Raw genomic sequence first — 15,524 nt, 5'->3', positions numbered from 1 at the left:
TCCTTCCCTGTGCGTGTGAGCGTATCTGTTTCTGTGTCAATCGGTTTCCCTCTCTCTCTCTCCCTGGGCGTGTGTGTGTATCTGTTTCTGTGTCAGTCTCTGTCTCCTTCTCTCCCTCCCTGTGCGTGTGTGTGTATCTGCTTCTGTGTCAGCAGTCTGTCTCCCGCTCTCTGTCCCTCTCTGTGCGTGTGTGTATCTGTTTTTGTGTCAGTCTCTGTCACCCTCTATGTCTCCCTCCCTATGCGTGTGTGTGTATCTGTTTCTGTGTCAGTCTGTGTCCCTCTCTCTCTCTCACTTCCTGTGCGTGTGTGTGTAACTGTTTCCATGTCAGTCTCTGTCTCTCTCTCCCTCCCTCCCTGTGCGTGTGTGTGCATCTGTTTCTGTGTCAGTCTCTCTCCCTCTCTCTCCCTCCCTGTGTGTGTGTGTATCTGTTTCTGTGTCAGTCTCTGTCTCCCTCTCTCTCCCTCCCTGTGCAAGTGTGTCTATCTGTTTCTGTGTCAGTCTCTGTTTCCCTCTCTCCCTCCCTGTGCGTGTGTGTGTATCTGTTTCTGTGTCAGTCTCTGTCTCCCTCTCTCCCTCCCTGTGCGTGTGTGTGTATCTGTTTCTGTGTCAGTCTCTGTCTCCCTCTCTCTCTCCCTCCCTGTGCGTGTGTGTGTATCTGTTTCTGTGTCAGTCTCTGTCTCCCTCCCCCTCCCTGTGCTTGTGTGTGTATCTGTTTCTGTGTCAGTCCCTGTCTCCCACTCTCTCTCCCTCCCTGTGCGTGTGTGTGTATCTGTTTCTGTGTCAGTCTCTCCCTCTCTCCCTCCCTGTGCGTGTGTGTGTAACTGTTTCTGTGTCAGCAGTCTGTCTCTCTCACTCTCTCTCCTTCCCTGTGCGTGTGAGTGTATCTGTTTCTGTGTCAATCGGTTTCCCTCTCTCTCTCTCCCTGGGCGTGTGTGTGTATCTGTTTCTGTGTCAATCTGTTCCCCTCTCTCTCCCTCCCTGTGCGTGTGTGTGTATCTGCTTCTGTGTCAGCAGTCTGTCTCCCTCTCTCTATCCCTCTCTGTGCGTGTGTGTGTATCTGTTTCTGTGTCAGTCTCTCTCCCTCTCTCTCCCTCCCTGTGTGTGTGTGTATCTGTTTCTGTGTCAGTCTCTGTCTCCCACTCTCTCTCCCTCCCTGTGCGTGTGTGTGTATCTGTTTCTGTGTCAGTCTCTGTCTCCCTCTCTCTCCCTCCCTGTGCAAGTGTGTGTATCTGTTTCTGTGTCAGTCTCTGTCTCCCTCCCCCTCCCTGTGCTTGTGTGTGTATCTGTTTCTGTGTCAGTCCCTGTCTCCCACTCTCTCTCCCTCCCTGTGCGTGTGTGTGTATCTGTTTCTGTGTCAGTCTCTCTCTCCCTCTCTCTCCCTCCCTGTGCGTGTGTGTGTAACTGTTTCCGTGTCAGTCCCTGTCTCCCACTCTCTCTCCCTCCCTGTGCGTGTGTTTGTATCTGTTTCTGTGTCAGTCTCTGTCTCCCTCTCTCTCCCTCCCTGTGCGTGTGTGTGTATCTGTTTCTGTGTCAGTCTCTGTCTCCCTCCCCCTCCCTGTGCGTGTGTGTGTATCTGTTTCTGTGTCAGTCTCTCTCTCCCTCTCTCTCCCTCCCTGTGCGTGTGTGTGTAACTGTTTCTGTGTCAGTCTCTGTCTCTCTCTCCCTCCCTCCCTGTGCGTGTGTGTGCATCTGTTTCTGTGTCAGTCTCTCTCCCTCTCTCTCCCTCCCTGTGTGTGTGTGTGTATCTGTTTCTGTGTCAGTCTGTCTCCCTCTCTCTCTCCCTCCCTCCCTGTGCGTGTGTGTGTATCTGTTTCTGTGTCAGTCTCTGTCTCCCTCTCTCTACCTCCGTGTGCGTGTGTGTGTATCTGTTTCTGTGTCAGTCTGTCTCCCTCTCTCCCTCCCTGTGCGTGTGTGTGTATCTGTTTGTGTGTCAGTCTGTCTCCCTCTCTCTCTCTCCCTCCCTGTGCGTGTGTGTCTATCTGTTTGTGTGTCAGTCTCTGCCTCCCTCTCACCCTCCCTATGCGTATGTGTGTATCTGTTTACTGTGTCAGTCTCTGTCTCCCTCTCTCACCCTCCCTGTGTGTGTGTGTATGTGGGTATCTGTTTCTGTGTCAGTCTGTCTCCCTCTCTCTCTCCCACCCTGTGCGTGTGTGTCTATCTGTTTCTGTGTCAGTCTCTGTCTCCCTCTCTCCCTCCCTATGCGTATGTGTGTATCTGTTTACTGTGTCAGTCTCTGTCTCCCTCTCTCGCCCTCCCTGTTTGTGTGTTTATGTGGGTATCTGTTTCTGTGTCAGTCTGTCTCCCTCTCTCTCTCCCACACTGTGCGTGTGTGTCTATCTGTTTCTGTGTCAGTCTCTGTCTCCCTCTCTCCCTCCCTGTGCGTGTGTGTATATCTGTTTCTGTGTCAGTCTCTGTCTCCATCTCTCTCTCCCTCCCTGTGCGTGTGTCTGTATCTGTTTCTGTGTCAGTCTGTCTCCCTCTCTCTCTCCCTACCTGTGAGTGTGTGTATCTCTGTTTCTGTGTCAGTCTCTGTGTCTCTCTCCCTCCCTGTGCATGTGTGTATCAATTTCTGTCAGTCTCTGTCTCCCTCTCTCTCTCCCGTGTGCGCGTGTGTGTATCTGTTTCTGTGTCAGTCTCTGTCTCCTTCTCTCCCTCCCTGTGCATGTGTTTGTATCTGTTTCTGTGTCAGTCTCTGTCTCCCTCTCTCCCTCCCTGTGCGTGTGTGTGTATCTGTTTCTGTGTCAGTCTCTGTCTCCCTCTCTCTCTCCCTCCCTGTGCGTGTGTGTGTATCTGTTTCTGTGTCAGTCTCTGTCTCCCTCCCCCTCCCTGTGCTTGTGTGTGTATCTGTTTCTGTGTCAGTCCCTGTCTCCCACTCTCTCTCCCTCCCTGTGCGTGTGTGTGTATCTGTTTCTGTGTCAGTCTCTGTCTCCCTCTCTCTCCCTCCCTGTGCGTGTGTGTGTATCTGTTTCTGTGTCAGTCTCTGTCTCCCTCTCTCTCCCTCCCTGTGCGTGTGTGTGTATCTGTTTCTGTGTCAGTCTCTGTCTCCCTCTCTCTCCCTCCCTGTGCGTGTGTGTGTATCTGTTTCTGTGTCAGTCTCTGTCTCCCTCTCTCTCCCTCCCTGTGCATGTGTGTGTATCTGTTTCTGTGTCTGTCTCTGTCTCCCTCTCTCCCTCCCTGTGCGTGTGTGTGTATCTGTTTCTGTGTCAGTCTGTCTCCCTCTCTCTCTCCCTCCCTGTGCGTGTGTGTGTATCTGTTTCTGTGTCAGTCTCTGTCTCCCTCTCTCTCCCTCCCTGTGCGTGTGTGTGTATCTGTTTCTGTGTCAGTCTCTGTCTCCCTCTCTCTCCCTCCCTGTGCGTGTGTGTGTATCTGTTTCTGTGTCAGTCTGTCTCCCTCTCTCTGTCCCTCTCTGTGCGTGTGTGTATCTGTTTTTGTGTCAGTCTCTGTCACCCTCTATGTCTCCCTCCCTATGCGTGTGTGTGTATCTGTTTCTGTGTCAGTCTGTGTCCCTCTCTCTCTCTCACTTCCTGTGCGTGTGTGTGTAACTGTTTCCATGTCAGTCTCTGTCTCTCTCTCCCTCCCTCCCTGTGCGTGTGTGTGCATCTGTTTCTGTGTCAGTCTCTCTCCCTCTCTCTCCCTCCCTGTGTGTGTGTGTATCTGTTTCTGTGTCAGTCTCTGTCTCCCTCTCTCTCCCTCCCTGTGCAAGTGTGTCTATCTGTTTCTGTGTCAGTCTCTGTTTCCCTCTCTCCCTCCCTGTGCGTGTGTGTGTATTGTTTCTGTGTCAGTCTCTGTCTCCCTCTCTCCCTCCCTGTGCGTGTGTGTGTATCTGTTTCTGTGTCAGTCTCTGTCTCCCTCTCTCTCTCCCTCCCTGTGCGTGTGTGTGTATCTGTTTCTGTGTCAGTCTCTGTCTCCCACTCTCTCTCCCTCCCTGTGCGTGTGTTTTTATCTGTTTCTGTGTCAGTCTCTGTCTCCCTCTCTCTCCCTCCCTGTGCGTGTGTGTGTATCTGTTTCTGTGTCAGTCTCTGTCTACTCTCTCTCCCTCCCTGTGCGTGTGTGTGTATCTGTTTCTGTGTCAGTCTGTCTCCCTCTCTCTCCCTCCCTGTGCGTGTGTGTGTATCTGTTTCTGTGTCAGTCTCTGTCTCCCTCTCTCTCCCTCCCTGTGCGTGTGTGTGTATCTGTTTCTGTGTCAGTCTCTGTCTCCCTCTCTCCCTCCCTGTGCGTGTGTGTGTATCTGTTTCTGTGTCAGTCTCTGTCTCCCTCTCTCTCCCTCCCTGTGCGTGTGTGTGTATCTGTTTCTGTGTCAGTCTCTGTCTCCCTCTCTCTCCCTCCCTGTGCGTGTGTGTGTATCTGTTTCTGTGTCAGTCTCTGTCTCCCTCTCTCTCCCTCCCTGTGCGTGTGTGTGTATCTGTTTCTGTGTCAGTCTCTGTCTCCCTCTCTCTCCCTCCCTGTGCGTGTGTGTGTATCTGTTTCTGTGTCAGTCTCTGTCTCCCTCTCTCCCTCCCTGTGCGTGTGTGTGTATCTGTTTCTGTGTCAGTCCCTGTCTCCCACTCTCTCTCCCTCCCTGTGCGTGTGTGTGTATCTGTTTCTGTGTCAGTCTCTGTCTCCCTCTCTCTCCCTCCCTGTGCGTGTGTGTGTAACTGTTTCTGTGTCAGTCTCTGTCTCCCTTTCTCTCCCTCCCTGTGCGTGTGTGTGTATCTGTTTCTGTGTCAGTATCTGTCTCCCTCTCTCTCTGCCTCCCTGTGTGTGTGTGTGTATCTGTTTCTGTGTCCGTCTCTGTCTCCCTCCCCCTCCCTGTGCGTGTGTGTGTATCTGTTTCTGTGTCAGTCTCTGTCTCCCTCTCTCTCCCTCCCTGTGCGTGTGTGTGTAACTGTTTCTGTGTCAGTCTCTGTCTCCCTCTCTCTCTCCCTCCCTGTGCGTGTGTGTGTATCTGTTTCTGTGTCAGTCTCTCTCCCTCTCTCTCCCTCCCTGTGTGTGTGTGTGTATCTGTTTCTGTGTCAGTCTGTCTCCCTCTCTCTCTCCCTCCCTGTTCGTGTGTGTGTATCTGTTTCTGTGTCAGTCTCTGTCTCCCTCTCTCTACCTCCGTGTGCGTGTGTGTGTATCTGTTTCTGTGTCAGTCTGTCTCCCTCTCTCCCTCCCTGTGCGTGTGTGTGTATCTGTTTGTGTGTCAGTCTGTCTCCCTCTCTCTCTCTCCCTCCCTGTGCGTGTGTGTCTATCTGTTTGTGTGTCAGTCTCTGCCTCCCTCTCTCCCTCCCTATGCGTATGTGTGTATCTGTTTACTGTGTCAGTCTCTGTCTCCCTCTCTCGCCCTCCCTGTGTGTGTGTGTATGTGGGTATCTGTTTCTGTGTCAGTCTGTCTCCCTCTCTCTCTCCCACCCTGTGCGTGTGTGTCTATCTGTTTCTGTGTCAGTCTCTGTCTCCCTCTCTCCCTCCCTGTGCGTGTGTGTATATCTGTTTCTGTGTCAGTCTCTGTCTCCATCTCTCTCTCCCTCCCTGTGCGTGTGTCTGTATCTGTTTCTGTGTCAGTCTGTCTCCCTCTCTCTCTCCCTACCTGTGAGTGTGTGTATCTCTGTTTCTGTGTCAGTCTCTGTGTCTCTCTCCCTCCCTGTGCATGTGTGTATCAATTTCTGTCAGTCTCTGTCTCCCTCTCTCTCTCCCGTGTGCGCGTGTGTGTATCTGTTTCTGTGTCAGTCTCTGTCTCCTTCTCTCCCTCCCTGTGCATGTGTTTGTATCTGTTTCTGTGTCAGTCTCTGTCTCCCTCTCTCCCTCCCTGTGCGTGTGTGTGTATCTGTTTCTGTGTCAGTCTCTGTCTCCCTCTCTCTCTCCCTCCCTGTGCGTGTGTGTGTATCTGTTTCTGTGTCAGTCTCTGTCTCCCTCCCCCTCCCTGTGCTTGTGTGTGTATCTGTTTCTGTGTCAGTCCCTGTCTCCCACTCTCTCTCCCTCCCTGTGCGTGTGTGTGTATCTGTTTCTGTGTCAGTCTCTCTCTCCCTCTCTCTCCCTCCCTGTGCGTGTGTGTGTAACTGTTTCCGTGTCAGTCCCTGTCTCCCACTCTCTCTCCCTCCCTGTGCGTGTGTTTGTATCTGTTTCTGTGTCAGTCTCTGTCTCCCTCCCCCTCCCTGTGCTTGTGTGTGTATCTGTTTCTGTGTCAGTCTGTCTACTCTCTCTCCCTCCCTGTCTGTGTGTGTGTATCTGTTTCTGTGTCAGTCTCTGTCTCCCTCTCTCCCTCCTGTGCTGTGTGTGTGTATCTGTTTCTGTGTCAGTCTCTGTCTCTCTCTCTCCCTCCCTGTGCATGTGTGTGTATCAGTTTCTGTGTCAGTCTCTGTCTCCCTCTCTCTCTCCCCTGTGCATGTGTGTGTATCTGTTTCTGTGTCAGTCTCTGTCTCCTTCTCTCCCTCCCTGTGCGTGTGTGTGTATCTGTTTCTGTGTCAGTCTCTGTCTCCCTCTCTCTCCCTCCCTGTGCGTGTGTGTGTATCTGTTTCTGTGTCAGTCTCTGTCTCCCTCTCTCCCTCCCTGTGCGTGTGTGTGTATCTGTTTCTGTGTCAGTCTCTGTATCCCTCTCTCCCTCCCTGTGCGTGTGTGTGTATCTGTTTCTGTGTCAGTCTCTGTCTCCCTCTCTCTCTCCCTCCCTGTGCGTGTGTGTGTATCTGTTTCTGTGTCAGTCTCTGTCTCTCTCTCCCTCCCTCCCTGTGCGTGTGTGTGTATCTGTTTCTGTGTCAGTCTCTCTACCTCTCTCTCCCTCCCTGTGTGTGTGTGTGTATCTGTTTCTGTGTCAGTCTCTGTCTCCCTCTCTCTCCCTCCCTGTGCGTGTGTGTCTATCTGTTTCTGTGTCAGTCTCTGTCTCCCTCTCTCCCTCCCTGTGCGTGTGTGTGTATCTGTTTCTGTGTCAGTCTCTGTCTCCCTCTCTCCCTCCCTGTGCGTGTGTGTGTATCTGTTTCTGTGTCAGTCTCTGTATCCCTCTCTCCCTCCCTGTGCGTGTGTGTGTATCTGTTTCTGTGTCAGTCTCTGTCTCCCTCTCTCCCTCCCTGTGCGTGTGTGTGTATCTGTTTCTGTGTCAGTCTCTGTCTCCCGCTCTCTGTCCCTCTCTGTGCGTGTGTGTGTATCTGTTTCTGTGTCAGTCTCTGTCTCCCTCTCTCTCCCTCCCTGTGCGTGTGTGTGTATCTGTTTCTGTGTCAGTCTCTGTCTCCCTCTCTCTCCCTCCCTGTGCGTGTGTGTGTATCTGTTTCTGTGTCAGTCTCTGTCTCCCTCTCTCTCCCTCCCTGTGCGTGTGTGTATATCTGTTTCTGTGTCAGTCTCTGTCTCCCTCTCACCCTCCCTGTGTGTGTGTGTATGTGTGTATCTGTTTCTGTGTCAGTCTCTGTCTCCCTCTCTCTCCCTCCCTGTGCGTGTGTGTGTAACTGTTTCTGTGTCAGTCTCTGTCTCTCTCTCCCTCCCTCCCTGTGCGTGTGTGTGCATCTGTTTCTGTGTCAGTCTCTCTCCCTCTCTCTCCCTCCCTGTGTGTGTGTGTGTATCTGTTTCTGTGTCAGTCTGTCTCCCTCTCTCTCTCCCTCCCTGTTCGTGTGTGTGTATCTGTTTCTGTGTCAGTCTCTGTCTCCCTCTCTCTACCTCCGTGTGCGTGTGTGTGTATCTGTTTCTGTGTCAGTCTGTCTCCCTCTCTCCCTCCCTGTGCGTGTGTGTGTATCTGTTTGTGTGTCAGTCTGTCTCCCTCTCTCTCTCTCCCTCCCTGTGCGTGTGTGTCTATCTGTTTGTGTGTCAGTCTCTGCCTCCCTCTCTCCCTCCCTATGCGTATGTGTGTATCTGTTTACTGTGTCAGTCTCTGTCTCCCTCTCTCGCCCTCCCTGTGTGTGTGTGTATGTGGGTATCTGTTTCTGTGTCAGTCTGTCTCCCTCTCTCTCTCCCACCCTGTGCGTGTGTGTCTATCTGTTTCTGTGTCAGTCTCTGTCTCCCTCTCTCCCTCCCTGTGCGTGTGTGTATATCTGTTTCTGTGTCAGTCTGTCTCCCTCTCTCTCTCCGTACTTGTGAGTGTGTGCATCTCTGTTTCTGTGTCAGTCTCTGTGTCTCTCTCCCTCCCTGTGCATGTGTGTATCAATTTCTGTCAGTCTCTGTCTCCCTCTCTCTCTCCCCTGTGCGTGTGTGTGTATCTGTTTCTGTGTCAGTCTCTGTCTCCTTCTCTCCCTCCCTGTGCGTGTGTGTGTATCTGTTTCTGTGTCAGCAGTCTGTCTCCCTCTCTCTCTCCCTCCCTGTGCGTGTGAGCGTATCTGTTTCTGTGTCAGTCTGTTTCCCTCTCTCTCTCTCCCTGGGCATGTGTGTGTATCTGTTTCTGTGTCAGTCTCTGTCTCCTTCTCTCCCTCCCTGTGCGTGTGTGTGTATCTGCTTCTGTGTCAGCAGTCTGTCTCCCGCTCTCTGTCCCTCTCTGTGCGTGTGTGTATCTGTTTTTGTGTCAGTCTCTGTGTCCCTCTCTCTCCCTTCCTGTGCGTGTGTGTGTATCTGTTTCTGTGTCAGTCTCTGTCTCCCTCTCTCTCCCTCCCTGTGCGTGTGTGTGTATCTGTTTCTGTGTCAGTCTCTGTCTCCCTCTCTCCCTCCCTGTGCGTGTGTGTGTATCTGTTTCTGTGTCAGTCTCTGTCTCCCTCTCTCTCCCTCCCTGTGCGTGTGTGTGTATCTGTTTCTGTGTCAGTCTCTGTCTCCCTCTCTCTCCCTCCCTGTGCGTGTGTGTATCTGTTTCTGTGTCAGTCTCTGTCTCCCTCTCTCTCCCTCCCTGTGCGTGTGTGTGTATCTGTTTCTGTGTCAGTCTCTGTCTCCCTCTCTCTCCCTCCCTGTGCGTGTGTGTGTATCTGTTTCTGTGTCAGTCTCTGTCTCCCTCTCTCTCTCCCTCCCTGTGCGTGTGTGTGTATCTGTTTCTGTGTCAGTCTCTGTCTCCCTCCCCCTCCCTGTGCGTGTGTGTGTATCTGTTTCTGTGTCAGTCTCTGTCTCCCTCTCTCTCTCCCTCCCTGTGCGTGTGTGTGTATCTGTTTCTGTGTCAGTCTCTGTCTCCCTCTCTCTCCCTCCGTGTGCGTGTGTGTGTATCTGTTTCTGTGTCAGTCTCTCTCCCTCTCTCTCCCTCCCTGTGCGTGTGTGTGTATCTCTTTCTGTGTCAGTCTGTCTCCCTCTCTCTCTCCCTCCCTGTGCGTGTGTGTGTATCTGTTTCTGTGTCAGTCTCTGTCTCCCTCTCTCCCTCCCTGTGCGTATGTGTGTATCTGTTTCTGTGTCAGTCTCTGTCTCCATCTCTCTCTCCCTCCCTGTTTGTTTGTTTATGTGGGTATCTGTTTCTGTGTCAGTCTGTCTCCCTCTCTCTCTCCCACCCTGTGCGTGTGTGTCTATCTGTTTCTGTGTCAGTCTCTGTCTCCCTCTCTCCCTCCCTGTGCGTGTGTGTGTATCTGTTTCTGTGTCAGTCTCTGTCTCCCTCTCTCTCTCCCACACTGTGCGTGTGTGTGTATCTGTTTCTGTGTCAGTCTCTGTCTCCCTCTCTCCCTCCCTGTGCGTGTGTGTGTATCTGTTTCTGTGTCAGTCTCTGTCTCCCTCTCTCTCCCTCCCTGTGCGTGTGTGTGTATCTGTTTCTGTGTCAGTCTCTGTCTCTCTCTCCCTCCCTCCCTGTGCGTGTGTGTGTATCTGTTTCTGTGTCAGTCTCTGTCTCCCTCTCTCCCTCCCTGTGCGTGTGTGTGTATCTGTTTCTGTGTTAGTCTGTCTCCCACTCTCTCTCCCTCCCTGTGCGTGTGTGTGTATCTGTTTCTGTGTCAGTCTCTGTCTCCCTCTCTCTCCCTCCCTGTGCGTGTGTGTGTATCTGTTTCTGTGTCAGTCTGTCTCCCTCTCTCTCCCTCCCTGTGCGTGTGTGTGTATCTGTTTCTGTGTCAGTCTGTCTCCCTCTCTCTCTCCCTCCCTGTGCGTGTGTGTGTATCTGTTTCTGTGTCAGTCTCTGTCTCCCTCTCTCTCCCTCCCTGTGCGTGTGTGTGTAACTGCTTCTGTGTCAGTCTCTGTCTCCCTCTCCCTCCCTCCCTGTGCGTGTGTGTGTATCTGTTTCTGTGTCAGTCTCTGTCTCCCTCTCTCTCCCTCCCTGTGCGTGTGTGTGTATCTGTTTCTGTGTCAGTCTCTGTCTCCCTCTCTCTCCCTCCCTGTGCGTGTGTGTGTATCTGTTTCTGTGTCAGTCTCGTCTCCCTCTCTCCCCTCCCTGTGCGTGTGTGTGTATCTGTTTCTGTGTCAGTCTGTCTCCCTCTCTCTCTCCCTCCCTGTGCGTGTGTGTGTATCTGTTTCTGTGTCAGTCTCTGTCTCCCTCTCTCTCCCTCCCTGTGCGTGTGTGTGTATCTGTTTCTGTGTCAGTCTCTGTCTCCCTCTCTCTCCCTCCCTGTGCGTGTGTGTGTATCTGTTTCTGTGTCAGTCTGTCTCCCTCTCTCTCTCCCTCCCTGTGCGTGTGTGTGTATCTGTTTCTGTGTCAGTCTCTGTCTCCCTCTCTCCCTCCCTGTGCGTGTGTGTGTATCTGTTTCTGTGTCAGTCTCTGTCTCCCTCTCTCTCCCTCCCTGTGCGTGTGTGTGTATCTGTTTCTGTGTCAGTCTCTGTCTCCCTCTCTCTCCCTCCCTGTGCGTGTGTGTGTATCTGTTTCTGTGTCAGTCTCTGTCTCCTCTCTCTCCCTCCCTGTGCGTGTGTGTGTATCTGTTTCTGTGTCAGTCTCTGTCTCCCTCTCTCTCCCTCCCTGTGCGTGTGTGTGTATCTGTTTCTGTGTCAGTCTCTGTCTCCTCTCTCTCCCTCCCTGTGCGTGTGTGTGTATCTGTTTCTGTGTCAGTCTCTGTCTCCCTCTCTCTCCCTCCCTGTGCGTGTGTGTGTATCTGTTTCTGTGTCAGTCTCTGTCTCCTCTCTCTCCCTCCCTGTGCGTGTGTGTGTATCTGTTTCTGTGTCAGTCTCTGTCTCCCTCTCTCTCCCTCCCTGTGCGTGTGTGTGTATCTGTTTCTGTGTCAGTCTCTGTCTCCCCTCTCTCTCCCTCCCTGTGCGTGTGTGTGTATCTGTTTCTGTGTCAGTCTCTGTCTCCCTCTCTCTCCCTCCCTGTGCGTGTGTGTGTATCTGTTTCTGTGTCAGTCTCTGTCTCCCTCTCTCTCCCTCCCTGTGCGTGTGTGTGTAACTGTTTCTGTGTCAGTCTCTGTCTCCCACTCTCTCTCCCTCCCTGTGCGTGTGTGTGTATCTGTTTCTGTGTCAGTCTCTGTCTCCCTCTCTCTCCCTCCCTGTGCGTGTGTGTGTATCTGTTTCTGTGTCAGTCTCTGTCTCCCTCTCTCTCCCTCCCTGTGCGTGTGTGTGTATCTGTTTCTGTGTCAGTCTCTGTCTCCCTCTCTCTCCCTCCCTGTGCGTGTGTGTGCATCTGTTTCTGTGTCAGTCTCTGTCTCCCTCTCTCTCCCTCCCTGTGCGTGTGTGTGTATCTGTTTCTGTGTCAGTCTCTGTCTCCCTCTCTCTCCCTCCCTGTGTGTGTGTGTGTATCTGTTTCTGTGTCAGTCTGTCTCCCTCTCTCTCTCCCTCCCTGTTCGTGTGTGTGTATCTGTTTCTGTGTCAGTCTCTGTCTCCCTCTCTCTACCTCCGTGTGCGTGTGTGTGTATCTGTTTCTGTGTCAGTCTGTCTCCCTCTCTCCCTCCCTGTGCGTGTGTGTGTATCTGTTTCTGTGTCAGTCTGTCTCCCTCTCTCTCTCCCTCCCTGTGCGTGTGTGTCTATCTGTTTCTGTGTCAGTCTCTGTCTCCCTCTCTACCTCCCTGTGCGTTCGTGTGTATCTGTTTCTGTGTCAGTCTGTCTCCCTCTCTCCCTCCCTGTGCGCGTGTGTATCTGTTTCTGTGTCAGTCTGTCTCCCTCTCTCTCTCCCTCCCTGTGCGTGTGTGTCTATCTGTTTCTGTGTCAGTCTCTGTCTCCCTCTCTCCCTCCCTATGCGTATGTGTGTATCTGTTTACTGTGTCAGTCTCTGTCTCCCTCTCTCGCCCTCCCTGTGTGTGTGTTTATGTGGGTATCTGTTTCTGTGTCAGTCTGTCTCCCTCTCTCTCTCCCACACTGTGCGTGTGTGTCTATCTGTTTCTGTGTCAGTCTCTGTCTCCCTCTCTCCCTCCCTGTGCGTGTGTGTATATCTGTTTCTGTGTCAGTCTCTGTCTCCATCTCTCTCTCCCTCCCTGTGCGTGTGTCTGTATCTGTTTCTGTGTCAGTCTGTCTCCCTCTCTCTCTCCCTACCTGTGAGTGTGTGTATCTCTGTTTCTGTGTCAGTCTCTGTGTCTCTCTCCCTCCCTGTGCATGTGTGTATCAATTTCTGTCAGTCTCTGTCTCCCTCTCTCTCTCCCCTGTGCGCGTGTGTGTATCTGTTTCTGTGTCAGTCTCTGTCTCCTTCTCTCCCTCCCTGTGCATGTGTGTGTATCTGTTTCTGTGTCAGTCTCTGTCTCCCTCTCTCCCTCCCTGTGCGTGTGTGTGTATCTGTTTCTGTGTCAGTCTCTGTCTCCCTCTCTCTCTCCCTCCCTGTGCGTGTGTGTGTATCTGTTTCTGTGTCAGTCTCTGTCTCCCTCCCCCTCCCTGTGCTTGTGTGTGTATCTGTTTCTGTGTCAGTCCCTGTCTCCCACTCTCTCTCCCTCCCTGTGCGTGTGTGTGTATCTGTTTCTGTGTCAGTCTCTCTCTCCCTCTCTCTCCCTCCCTGTGCGTGTGTGTGTAACTGTTTCCGTGTCAGTCCCTGTCTCCCACTCTCTCTCCCTCCCTGTGCGTGTGTGTGTATCTGTTTCTGTGTCAGTCTCTGTCTCCCTCTCTCCCTCCCTGTGCGTGTGTGTGTATCTGTTTCTGTGTCAGTCTCTGTCTCCCTCTCTCTCCCTCCCTGTGCGTGTGTGTGTATCTGTTTCTGTGTCAGTCTCTGTCTCCCTCTCTCTCCCTCCCTGTGCGTGTGTGTGTATCTGTTTCTGTGTCAGTCTCTGTCTCCCTCTCTCTCTCCCTCCCTGTGCGTGTGTGTGTATCTGTTTCTGTGTCAGTCCCTGTCTCCCACTCTCTCTCCCTCCCTGTGCGTGTGTGTGTATCTGTTTCTGTGTCAGTCTCTCTCTCCCTCTCTCTCCCTCCCTGTGCGTGTGTGTGTAACTGTTTCTGTGTCAGTCTCTGTCTCCCTCTCTCTACCTCCGTGTGCGTGTGTGTGTATCTGTTTCTGTGTCAGTCTGTCTCCCTCTCTCTCCCTCCCTGTGCGTGTGTGTGTATCTGTTTCTGTGTCAGTCTCTGTCTCCCTCTCTCCCTCCCTATGCGTGTGTGTGTATCTGTTTCTGTGTCAGTCTCTGTCTCCCTCTCTCTCTCCCTCCCTGTGCGTGTGTGTGTAACTGTTTCTGTGTCAGTCTCTGTCTCTCTCTCCCTCCCTCCCTGTGCGTGTGTGTGTATCTGTTTCTGTGTCAGTCTCTGTCTCCCTCTCTCTCCCTCCCTGTGCGTGTGTGTGTATCTGTTTCTGTGTCAGTCTCTGTCTCCCTCTCTCTCCCTCCCTGTGCGTGTGTGTGTATCTGTTTCTGTGTCAGTCTCTGTCTCCCTCTCTCCCTCCCTGTGCGTGTGTGTGTATCTGTTTCTGTGTCAGTCTCTGTCTCCCTCTCTCTCCCTCCCTGTGCGTGTGTGTCTATCTGTTTGTGTGTCAGTCTCTGCCTCCCTCTCTTCCTCCCTGTGCCTGTGTGTGTATCTGTTTCTGTGTCAGTCTCTCTCTCCCTCTCTCTCCCTCCCTGTGCGTGTGTGTGTAACTTTTTCCTGTGTCAGTCCCTGTCTCCCACTCTCTCTCCCTCCCTGTGCGTGTGTGTGTATCTGTTTCTGTGTCAGTCTCTGTCTCCCTCTCTCTCCCTCCCTGTGCGTGTGTGTGTATCTGTTTCTGTGTCAGTCTCTGTCTCCCTCCCCCTCCCTGTGCTTGTGTGTGTATCTGTTTCTGTGTCAGTCTCTGTCTCCCTCTCTCTCCCTCCCTGTGCGTGTGTGTGTAACTGTTTCTGTGTCAGTCTCTGTCTCTCTCTCCCTCCCTCCCTGTGCGTGTGTGTGCATCTGTTTCTGTGTCAGTCTCTCTCCCTCTCTCTCCCTCCCTGTGTGTGTGTGTGTATCTGTTTCTGTGTCAGTCTGTCTCCCTCTCTCTCTCCCTCCCTGTTCGTGTGTGTGTATCTGTTTCTGTGTCAGTCTCTGTCTCCCTCTCTCTACCTCCGTGTGCGTGTGTGTGTATCTGTTTCTGTGTCAGTCTGTCTCCCTCTCTCCCTCCCTGTGCGTGTGTGTGTATCTGTTTGTGTGTCAGTCTGTCTCCCTCTCTCTCTCTCCCTCCCTGTGCGTGTGTGTCTATCTGTTTGTGTGTCAGTCTCTGCCTCCCTCTCTCCTCCCTATGCGTATGTGTGTATCTGTTTACTGTGTCAGTCTCTGTCTCCCTCTCTCGCCCTCCCTGTGTGTGTGTGTATGTGGGTATCTGTTTCTGTGTCAGTCTGTCTCCCTCTCTCTCTCCCACCCTGTGCGTGTGTGTCTATCTGTTTCTGTGTCAGTCTCTGTCTCCCTCTCTCCCTCCCTGTGCGTGTGTGTATATCTGTTTCTGTGTCAGTCTGTCTCCCTCTCTCTCTCCGTACTTGTGAGTGTGTGTATCTCTGTTTCTGTGTCAGTCTCTGTGTCTCTCTCCCTCCCTGTGCATGTGTGTATCAATTTCTGTCAGTCTCTGTCTCCCTCTCTCTCTCCCCTGTGCATGTGTGTGTATCTGTTTCTGTGTCAGTCTCTGTCTCCTTCTCTCCCTCCCTGTGCGTGTGTGTGTATCTGTTTCTGTGTCAGCAGTCTGTCTCCCTCTCTCTCTCCCTCCCTGTGCGTGTGAGCGTATCTGTTTCTGTGTCAGTCTGTTTCCCTCTCTCTCTCTCCCTGGGCGTGTGTGTGTATCTGTTTCTGTGTCAGTCTCTGTCTCCTTCTCTCCCTCCCTGTGCGTGTGTGTGTATCTGCTTCTGTGTCAGCAGTCTGTCTCCCTCTCTCTGTCCCTCTCTGTGCGTGTGTGTATCTGTTTTTGTGTCAGTCTCTGTCACCCTCTATGTCTCCCTCCCTGTGCGTGTGTGTGTATCTGTTTCTGTGTCAGTCTGTGTCCCTCTCTCTCTCCCTCCTGTGCGTGTGTGTAACTGTTTCCGTGTCAGTCTCTGTCTCTCTCTCCCTCCCTCCCTGTGCGTGTGTGTGTATCTGTTTCTGTGTCAGTCTCTCTCCCTCTCTCTCCCTCCCTGTGCCTGTGTGTGTATCTGTTTCTGTGTCAGTCTCTGTCTCCCTCTCTCTCCCTCCCTGTGCGTGTGTGTGTATCTGTTTCTGTGTCAGTCTCTGTCTCCCTCTCTCTCCCTCCCTGTGCGTGTGTGTGTATCTGTTTCTGTGTCAGTCTCTGTCTCCCTCTCTCCCTCCCTGTGCGTGTGTGTGTATCTGTTTCTGTGTCAGTCTCTGTCTCCCTCTCTCTCCCTCCCTGTGCATGTGTGTCTATCTGTTTCTGTGTCAGTCTCTGTCTCCCTTTCTCTCCCTCCCTGTGCGTGTGTGTGTATCTGTTTCTGTGTCAGTAT

The sequence above is a fragment of the Carcharodon carcharias genome, assembly GCF_017639515.1.
Source record: "Carcharodon carcharias isolate sCarCar2 chromosome 27 unlocalized genomic scaffold, sCarCar2.pri SUPER_27_unloc_1, whole genome shotgun sequence".
In the NCBI taxonomy this organism is placed as follows: Eukaryota; Metazoa; Chordata; class Chondrichthyes; order Lamniformes; family Lamnidae; genus Carcharodon; species Carcharodon carcharias.
This window is presented reverse-complemented; position numbering follows the sequence as displayed.